Here is a 10,108-nt window from a genome sequence, read left to right as displayed (position 1 = left end):
ACGCACAGCATGTTGACCCAAAATGAGCTGCAACTATTCGTGCTCACAGTACTCGCATCACGTATACGCCGCGTTGTCCGAAACAATGAAACCGAAAACGGGAGCGCAGTTACACCAGCTAGCTGACTGCTGTCTGGACAAGCTAATGTACGGCACCGAAAACATTTGCATGGTACGCACTCGGCGTGTGTGGGGCTGGAGCGACAATCCCCTACAGAGCTCCTAATGAACCAGGACCGCCATAAACACTTTGCCACCACCACCAATCCCAACCCACCTACACATCCTAGCTGTCGAGGATGTGCCTGAAAGTGATAGTGAAAGAGTTCTTTTTTAGAACGCACACACGCATGCACAGCCAAGTGCATGAAGTTTAAAGCCCTCACGTCCCTGTAATTATGCAGACCGGAAAAGCAAGGAGCAGGAGCACAAAAAAGAGTCCTGCAAACAAATGAACGAGCTTACACACACACGTACACCCTAATGCCGGCGTCCCTGCACGTGTCTCACATTCACAGGCACACGCCGAGATTTAAGCGCTCGGAAAATCACTCGGAAAATCTGGGGGAGAAGGATTTACCAGGGAACTGGCTCGAGATGGCTTAAAACGGGTGAAAGGACCCGGGAAAAGTAATTACACGAGAACCGAATGTTCGATGCTAACTTTTTATTGTGAATATAAAGAGTTAGCAATTATAATATAAAATCTATCGTACAGCATACTAACTCAAACTAATGTGTTAATCATAAAATATCCCAGCTAAATTACAATAAATTTTATTAAATATGATTATCAATATTTCAATAAACGGCTGTCTTAAATGGACTAATTCTACGCACTTAGAGTATAATATTGGTGGACTAGGGGCTGGTGAACTCAGCCCAGGATCAGGTTCCTGGCCAAAACGAGTATGTGTAATCAAGTTAGGCAAAGGGTAAGTAACTCTGGTAAATCGAAAGGAAGTCGCTGCGTTATGGGGCCTCTTAACCGTCGAGGGGTGAGCGGAAAGCAATTAAATTCAAATAAATGAGCTTAATTGAAGCAGATTAACCCCAGCAGCCGTCGGAAGTGCCAACAACGAGCGAATTGCACCGCTGGCTCGGCGAACGGAGGAGTGGAAACGAGGATGTTGGCGATGCCGTGTGCACGCTCACCCAGTGTCCTTGTCGGCGACATTTGCCCTGATTTCACTTCCGTGGCAATATCCGTCCTCCTGCCCTGCTCCTGGCTTTATTTACACAGTTTTGCTTAAATTGTAGTTCAAGTCATTAAATGAATAGTTGTTTACTATTGGGGTTAGGCCAGCAGAAAGTTAACCATTTTCCGCAGCCTCGTTGCGACTCGACCAGAGTTAATGTGCCACGATTTTAACGCTTGCAACTGGAACAACAAAGTGCACGCAAGTGTGCATAAATGCCTTTGCAGGACTTGTGGCAGCAAGTGTTCCTAATTTCGATAAAGGCATTGCCCAGATATGGAACAGTAAGAGAATTTGCATTAAATACGGGGTAATTAAAATGTATTTTCTTAAATGTATTAAAAGATTTGATATCTAAATATTAGTTACACCAAGAATTAATATTCAACTTGGCACCGAGAAAGCTTGCTTCCCAGAACAACCCGTTGAGCAAGGCGTGCTTTTATGGAACATAAACTTGTGCATGCATTAATTTAATACTTCTGCACCACTGAGCAAATCCCGCATGCACTTGCATTTATAAATATATCAAACTGTTTCACAGCCAGCTTCGCATGTGTACACTTGCGCTCTTGAAGGATTAATTGATGGCATGCGAAAGGTATTAAGTTACTGGGTCGCTCCAGCTGACCTCAACTGAACAGTTCATGTGTTTAAGCCTCGTTTGAGAGCTCTCACAGTGTAATTGGACCAATGGTTAAACAATTTGTAAGCATAATATCAGATTATAGTTGTTCATACGTTTGTTGTTGTCGGCTTGTTGGTAGAGGGTCCTATGCAGAAGAAGTCTGAATTGCGTTATATAATGTGAATATTTATATTTCATATCGGAATTCAGTTGTATCTTAAAACCGAGCTTTTTAGACCCTTTAAAGTACATATATTTATCAACAAGATCGCTACCCAAGTCGAACTAGCTACGACTGCCTGCATATTTAAGTTTGTTTGCAATTGTCAGATTGATTATGTGGCTTACAAAGACATTATTCGCCTACCATATTAATAAGTTTTAATTACACGGAGGTTAGTAGAGGTTGTTAAATATATTGATGCTATTTGCAGACGAATAATTTTATATTAATGGCAAAACAACTAATAAAATCAGGTTATTCGTTAATGATTATGATAGAATATGTAATGTCCGCTAGAAGATTCTCGTTGCAACTTACAATTGAGTTCTAAATGATACTAGTAGACTTAAAAGGTTTACTAGATTCATTAAAAAATGCGTAACAGGCATAAAAATGTGTTCTTCATCAGGATTACCGCCCTAACCGTACTTTTATTTGAACGTCGACATCTCGGGAACTTTAAAATCTAGATATTTCAGCTTAAGTTTGCAGACTATAGTGACCTCCCCACGTCCATTCTAACCGCCCAAAACTGTCACGAAACTTGCGCTGCGTTTATGTCTCTAGAATCTGTATGCTGAATCTCAACCTTCTAGCTTTTATAGTTCCTGAGATCTCGATACGTTCATACGGACACACGGACATTGCCTAATCAAGAATGAATGTATATACATTTTATGGTCGGAAACGCATCCTTCTGCCTGTTACATACTTTTCATTGAATCTAGTATACCCTTTCACTCTACGAGTAACGGGAATAAAAAGTTTTCGCTTTGAAAAATAACGGCGCCTGAAATCAAATGATTTACGTAAACTTATTGTAACTTTTCTTTTATTTTACGTTTCCAATGGATATATCAAATATCTGAACACGAGACAATTTTTCTCAAAACCTTAATGTTCTGAAGCGAATCCATATATTTCTACCGAAAAGCGTTTGGGAAATCCTTCAGCCGATTCACCGACACTTTCCAAAGCTTTCCGGAACTTTTCGCACTCTTCTTAAGGGTGTATTACAATTTTGAGAAGGTTTATATGATATGTTTCATCCTACGTGTTATTTTTTATATTAACTAATTATTATACATTTCTCATCATATATAGTCAATATAGTGCATTACAAGTTTATCCGGCCTATATATACATATCTATATTCGGCCTACCTTGGTTAATGGCACATGGTTTGCATGACCCCTAATGCAAAGACGCTAGAATATTCACAATAGTCTTATAAATCTTGTAAGTCTTGAACATTTTTTTCGATCTGCCAAAAAAAAATTTTGCACGCAAACTCTAACGCCCTAAAACCGCCGAACCGGTCACGCCGACGTTTTGGAACAATTTTTAAATTTTTTCTCATTGAATCTATCGATATCCAAGAAAAATTATGAAATTTCGCGTTCGCATCCACACTAGCTGAGTATCTGATAGTCGGGCAACTCAACTACAGCATTCTCTCTTGGTCTATTTCTTAATATTCTTCTAGTAATCTAAGGAAGAATCTTAATACCTACCTATTTCGTAAGTATTTTAATAAGTAATTAGTAAGTTACTTGCTGTGTACAGTCAAATACCCTGGAATGTCAGCCTAGAAATCCTTATATTTAACATTCATATAGCAAGTTCGAGCAAGAAGGCGCATGAGGAACAGTTATAGTAGATCAGCAGAATTAAAGCAGAGCAGCAGGAATAACGACAGCAGAACAGCAATGGAAGTAACAGCTGAATAAAAGCAGAACGACAAGAGATAATGATAAATACCAACTAAATCACGCATATACAAAATATATATATAGATACAAAATTGATAATAATTAATAAAATTAATAATATGAAGATGTAGGTCATATTTAGGTTTGTGACGCGTATCGCGCACATTAATATATTAAGATGTATTATGAGGAAGAGTAGAATTAAGCTACCAATATTGAATTAAATATGAATATAAATAAGAAATATGAAATTAAGAATAAAACTTACTGAAGAATATGAATGAGAAAGAATTAAGATGAAATAATAAATAGGATGCGATTCAAATTTAAATATTTGAGCGCGTGCGCCAACATGCACGGTCGGAGGGTCACACTGGACCAAGCAGTCTGGTTACACTAATACAGGCAAATGCCACGCAGACGACGGGCACACTAAGCCCAGCTGGGGCCTATATAAAGCGGGCGTCTGTCAGCTATTAGTCACTCCGTAGCCGACAGCGATCGGATGAGTTAAGTCTTCCGGTTGGGAAGGATGTGATGGTAGTGGTAGCTTCGGGGAAGCTCGGGAAGCTCGGGCGTTTCTGGCAGAATTTACTAAATCCGTTGAATCATATAGTACGCGCTATTCCAACGTGTTGGAACTTCTTGTATAAGTCCATAGCGTGACTCAGATGTTTGTGCATTTTTAAGTTTCTTTGTTGCGTTTGAACTCGATTTGAAAAACGATACGATTTTCTTACACTTTGCTAGTAAGGGCACTATAGAATCTATTTTCAGGAGATCTTGCACTAAAAGATTAATAGTATGCGAGACACATGGTAAATGTTTCATTTTCATTAATTCGCACGCTTTTTTCATAGACGAGTCGTTGTCTGTTACAATATTTATTATCTTATTTAAAAGGTTCCACTGTATATACATACACATATGCACATTGTACGCGAACGAGTCTGTTTGAGTGTTTGCATTAAAAGTACTTACTTTTTAAGTATTTATCCATCTCCAACCTCTTCCAACACCACCAATCTTCTCAAATTCATAGTTATTACTTTTCTATAATCTGAAAAAGAAAACTATAATTTCCATTCCGTATAAAATTTACCAAACTTACATGTCTCTCTTTCTCTCTGTATCAAAGTGTTAGTGACACCAGTGCGAAGAAACCATCGATTGTTTTCGAAAAGCATCGATGGTTTGAAAAAACATAACACCATCGATATTATCGATAGTGCCACCGATGGTCTTCCAGCTCTAGCTTCTCCTGCATTGTTATGCGATTAATATTGTCGCTACCCATGAAAGGCTTATGCGCCACAGAAAACGGCTGGCAAACGACCACTATACTCTTAATAGAAGAGAACCGAGGGACCTCATTGTAAGTGTAAACGTTGATATTTGGTGATGATTTCAGATAAAACCAAGACGAAGTCGTCCGGGGCGTTCCACAATTGTACATAAAATTTCACTATAAAAACAGACACATCACGCAAATACTTTTCTTCGAGTGTTGTAATTTATGTTTGTATCCTTTTTAAATAAAAAGTCAAGTTTTGTGTTTTTAAGTTTTATGTTTTATAGTTTAATATTCATTTTATTTGCAACACCAGCACCACGACTTGCTCACAGCAGAAAACATACAAGAAAAAAGAAAAAACGTGTGACCACACATGTCAAATATAAGGAAGTGTTGTTAAACGTTATTTTTGTAGTTGAATAGGGTATTCCAACAAAGCTGATTGGGCGATATGCATCGATCTGCGTTGGCGGCTTCCCAGCTTTAGGTATCATAATGATACCTGCACGCTTCCATTGCCTTGGAAAGTGCCCTAGCCTTAGCATGGCATTAAATATTTTTACTAAGGCTAGGACTCCTTTGCGTGGCAGAGACTTCGCAGCAAGGTTGTCGATGCTATCGTAACCAGAGGTTTTCTTGATATGTAGCGCCTTCAGCTGCATCATGACTTCCTGCGGTGTGGTATGCCTAATGGGGCGAGCCGGTGCAGTCGAAGAAAATTATTGATGGCTACGCGGTTTGAGTCGTCTATTAGGTAGAAGGACATGAAGGTGGAGGTCAGGTGCGAAGCAAATGTCCTCGCTTTTTCATCGTCCGTCTTAAGCCAGAGGCCACTGTGACTCAGGACGGGAGATTGAAACAACGGCTGTCTCTTGATACCTCTTGTGAGCCTCCATAATGAAAAGTTGCTGTTGTTATCTGGGCCAGTACCCTCCAGCAGGGTATCCAGATTTTCTCGTCGGGTCCTGGCTAGCAAACGGTGCAGTCTGTTAGTGGTGCTAGAGTATAGCTGCTTGATGCTAGGATCTCCTGTTGCGATGTACCGTCTCCTTAGGCGCCTTTTGTGGAAAAGGATCTCCCTAGCCTCCAAGCTCAAGATGGAAGCCCTCCTTGCGGTCGTGTGACGAGCTTGATGATGTATTTGCAGTAGGTGACAGCATTTTTGTGACACCTTTGAATAGCTGGGCGTCTTCATCCAGCTCAAACAGCAGGAGGAGATGGTCAGACGACAGTTCTGTCAGCATTTGCACGTTGATTTCTTGCTGTCTGAATCCTTTGGAGATCCCGAAATCGATGGCACTTGGAGTGACACTTGCTCCAAAGGGATTGCAAGTAGCTTCTCCAGTTGCAACGATGTCGATACCTTCACTCGCCAGAGCGGAGAACAGCACCCTGCCTCTAGTGCACATCCTGTGTTTCCCCACCATCTGTGCTTTGCGTTCCAATCAACTGCCGCAAGGAACTTTGTGCCAAATTGAGTGATGATCAGCTCAACGTCAGCCTCCGTCCACCTGAGGTTAGGAGGGCAGTATACTGAGGCAATGTTAAAAGTACCCCTGCTTGACGTCTGCTGGATAACTGCTGCCTGGATGTGATTTTGCGACAGGGTGTAGAAAGTTGATGGGAGATGAGTGATCTAATAAGGATCGCCGCACCTCCGCGTTGGCTGTCATCCGGGTAGTTGGCAGTATGGAGGGTAAAGCCAGGAACTCTGAAAGTGGACCGGGAAACGAAATGGGTTTCCGACAGCAGGAGGGTGTCGATTTCGTGAAGCTCGATGAAGGCGAGAATCTCATTGGTCTTCGAGGAGGCCCCATTGGCATTCCAAGCTGCTACCCTAAGAGGACCCATTTTGAGCAGCAGGAGGGAAGGTGCGATTTTGCAGGAGCAGTTGCATTAGTGTTTCAACAAGTGACATCAAGCCTAGTAAACAGCTGTTCCAGCTTGGACTCAAGGTTGGCGCTTGCAGGGGGGACAGTAACGGCAGGCTTGGCGACTGGCTGACTTCCTCTGACTATACTCGCAAAAGAAGGCTTTCCAGACATGTGGACTGGGTTGGTGTACTCCTCTTGCAGGACCAGAAACAGAGGGTTCATTGACCTTGCGGTTAGAAGCCTCTAGCAGGTACTTTTTGCAACCTTTACAGTTGGCTGCATGGGGGCCGCCACAGTGAAAGCAGAATCTGGCCTTGTCCTGTTCCAGCTTGCACTCTGCAGTGGAGTGATTTTCTCCCGAATTTAGGGCCTTGATTGTATAGGAGTCTCCCACAAGGGCGTCGGAAAATCACATCCAGGCAGAAGTTATCCAGCTGACGGCAAGCAGGGGTACTTTTAACATTGCCTCAGTATACTGCCCTCCTAACCTCAGGTGGACGGAGGCTGACGTTGAGCTGATCATCGCTCAATTTGGCACAAAGTTCCTTGCGGCAGTTGATTGGAACGCAAAGCACAGATGGTGGGGAAACACAGGATGTGCACTAGAGGCAGGGTGCTGTTCTCCGCTCTGGCGGGCGAAGGTATCGACATCGTTGCAACTGGAGAAGCCACTTGCTATCCCTTTGGAGCAAGTGCCATCGATTTCGGGATCTCCAAAGGATTCAGACAGCAAGAAATCAACGTCCAAATACTGACAGAACTGTCATCTGACCATCTCCCCCTGCTGTTTGAGCTGAATAAAAACTACAAATCTACATACCTGTGCTAATGTTTTCCATGACAACAAATGTTGCAAAATGATTTGCCGCCAATTTTGTCTTACGCATGTTATCGACAATCAGCTGTCTTTGAGAGGTGGGCGATAAACCAGTGTTGCATAAAAAAGTAAAAATCGACTTTTTTATCTAATTAGACTATCCTAAATATAAAGAAACCACAAATTTTTTTATTCCGTTAAACATTTTTTTTGACTTTCTGCAAAAAAAAAACACATAAAAAACCAGTGTGCAGTGACCAGCACGAAAACCGAACTGGTGCTCAGGGGTAATCCTCTGGGCTTCCATAATCCTTACAATGCGGACAGCAATCAGTATCTCAAACACCTACGAAATTGAAGGGAGGAGACTGATCGGTCGGTAGGAGGCGGGCTCCCTTTCCAGCTTGCCAGGTTTGTGGATCATGGAGATTATTCCGAGCTTCCACTGATAAGGGAAGTATTGCAACCTCACAACAGCGTTGAAAACCAACGTTATGTAGAGGATCGCTTGACTAGGCAGGGCCTTCAATGTGGCGTTGCAGATGACTTCATGTCCTGGTGCTTTGTTGCTACTCTGGCGCACAATGACTTCGGCTACCTCGCAGGGTTCAAACGGCTTGATTGGCAGATCCATTTGAAGCGCTTGGTTCAACTGGTAATGAGTTTCTTCAACCTGTTGCAGGCTGGCAAGCTTGAATGGTTGAAATCATCGTAATTACCAGAGGCAGGTGGTCGGAGCTTATTTTTTGTTGTTTTTGGTTCCAAAAGGAATCGTTCCGTCAATTCCTCTGAACTTAACCTAATGTGTGTATAAAGGTATATGAGACCAAGTGGTTTCTTAATTATTAAGTACAAAAGGAAAAATTTGTCTAGTTATAAATTACTTAATGTGTAATATATTATACTATCCTCCGGGTAGGGAGATCGCTGGGGTGTACCATCTTCAGTCTTCGGAGGGAGATGGGATTACCATAACTAGGATATTTGCCAGTCGGTTCGGGTGAACCATAAACCTGTCGGCATAACGGCTGCTATGAAAATTAATCTGATCCCCAAGAAGAGTAACTTTTTAGATCTCTTTCGATTACCTTGTTCGTCACGTACCAGGGGAGCCCAGATGCGTGACGTGCAGCTCTCGACTGGACCACACGGAGCCTATTGAGGGATTTGGCGGCAGTTCCCCACACCTGGATGGCATAACTCCACGTTTTTGATTGAAAGAGCCTTAGAGTGGTCGGAGCTACGCTCAACAACCGCACTTATGTTAGCGTGGATGCCCAGCACACCCTTTGTCAGTGCAAAATCAATGTACCCTGGTGAGCCTCTACTGCCGTACGGGTATCTTGTTGGTCCTCCTGTTGCTAGCGAGTCCACCTCCGAGTTTAGGACGATATTCGCTAGTGCAATGCCTCTTTGGTTGCTCCTTTCCGCACCCCAGAGCCAGTGGGACGCGTTCCAATCGCATGCAACGATGAATTTCGTCTGGAACTCTTCTAAAATGTACCTAAGCTCGTCCGTAGTCCAAAACTTATAGTACCAAGTGCCGTTTCAATAGCCGGCGCAAGTTGCACCTTGTCAGTGGCTATTGGTGTTAGCGGGAAGTTGGCAAGACTAGATTTGATCAAGATAGCTGCCCCGCCTTTGGCGTTGAAATCATTGGCAGTGTAAGCTACAAAGTCTCTGTCCCCTTGCAGTGTGTCTCGCTGAGCAGTAACACATCGATTTCGTGACGTCGCACAAAGCACTCCACTTCAGGCAACTTCGTGGATACGCCGTCGGCGTTCCACACTATGATGCGCAGCGGCATCATTATGGGGCTTGCTGCCCATGGAGGGCAGTGAGCAGATTAAGAATCTGCACCTGCTGCTGTGCTTTTATAGTTCCTGAGATCTCGACGTTCATACGGACACACCCATGTCCGTGTGTGTGTAATCAATAATATATAAAATATATATAATTAAATGTTTGCAATACTCATATGTGAAAAAAATATAATTTTATTTCACTAAATGATTACAATTTTTTATTTTGTTGAAGAACACCGACCGATTACAATTAGGTCTCAAACTGAACTCATCTAATTATTCTGATTTGATTGGCAAGCCATTTGATTTTGTTCAAGCCTCGATATCGATTCTGATATGGACTTTCGACTTAAGGGATCTGATCAAGTAAAGAGAAAGAGCTTTGGAGTTGCTGACTTTAATTGTCTTTGGATTTCTCTTGGATTCAAGTGCATTCGCTCTTGGATAAAAACGCTCTTAGCTTCTTATAGTTTTGTTTATTGAAATCTAATAATTTTTATTTTCGGGATTGCGAGTCCGAGCTTTGAACGTGGGAACATGACGATGGGGTGAGGGC

This window comes from Drosophila mauritiana, chromosome 2L (assembly GCF_004382145.1).
Source record: "Drosophila mauritiana strain mau12 chromosome 2L, ASM438214v1, whole genome shotgun sequence".
Classification (NCBI taxonomy): Eukaryota; Metazoa; Arthropoda; class Insecta; order Diptera; family Drosophilidae; genus Drosophila; species Drosophila mauritiana.
Note: the sequence above shows the minus strand (reverse complement) of the source record.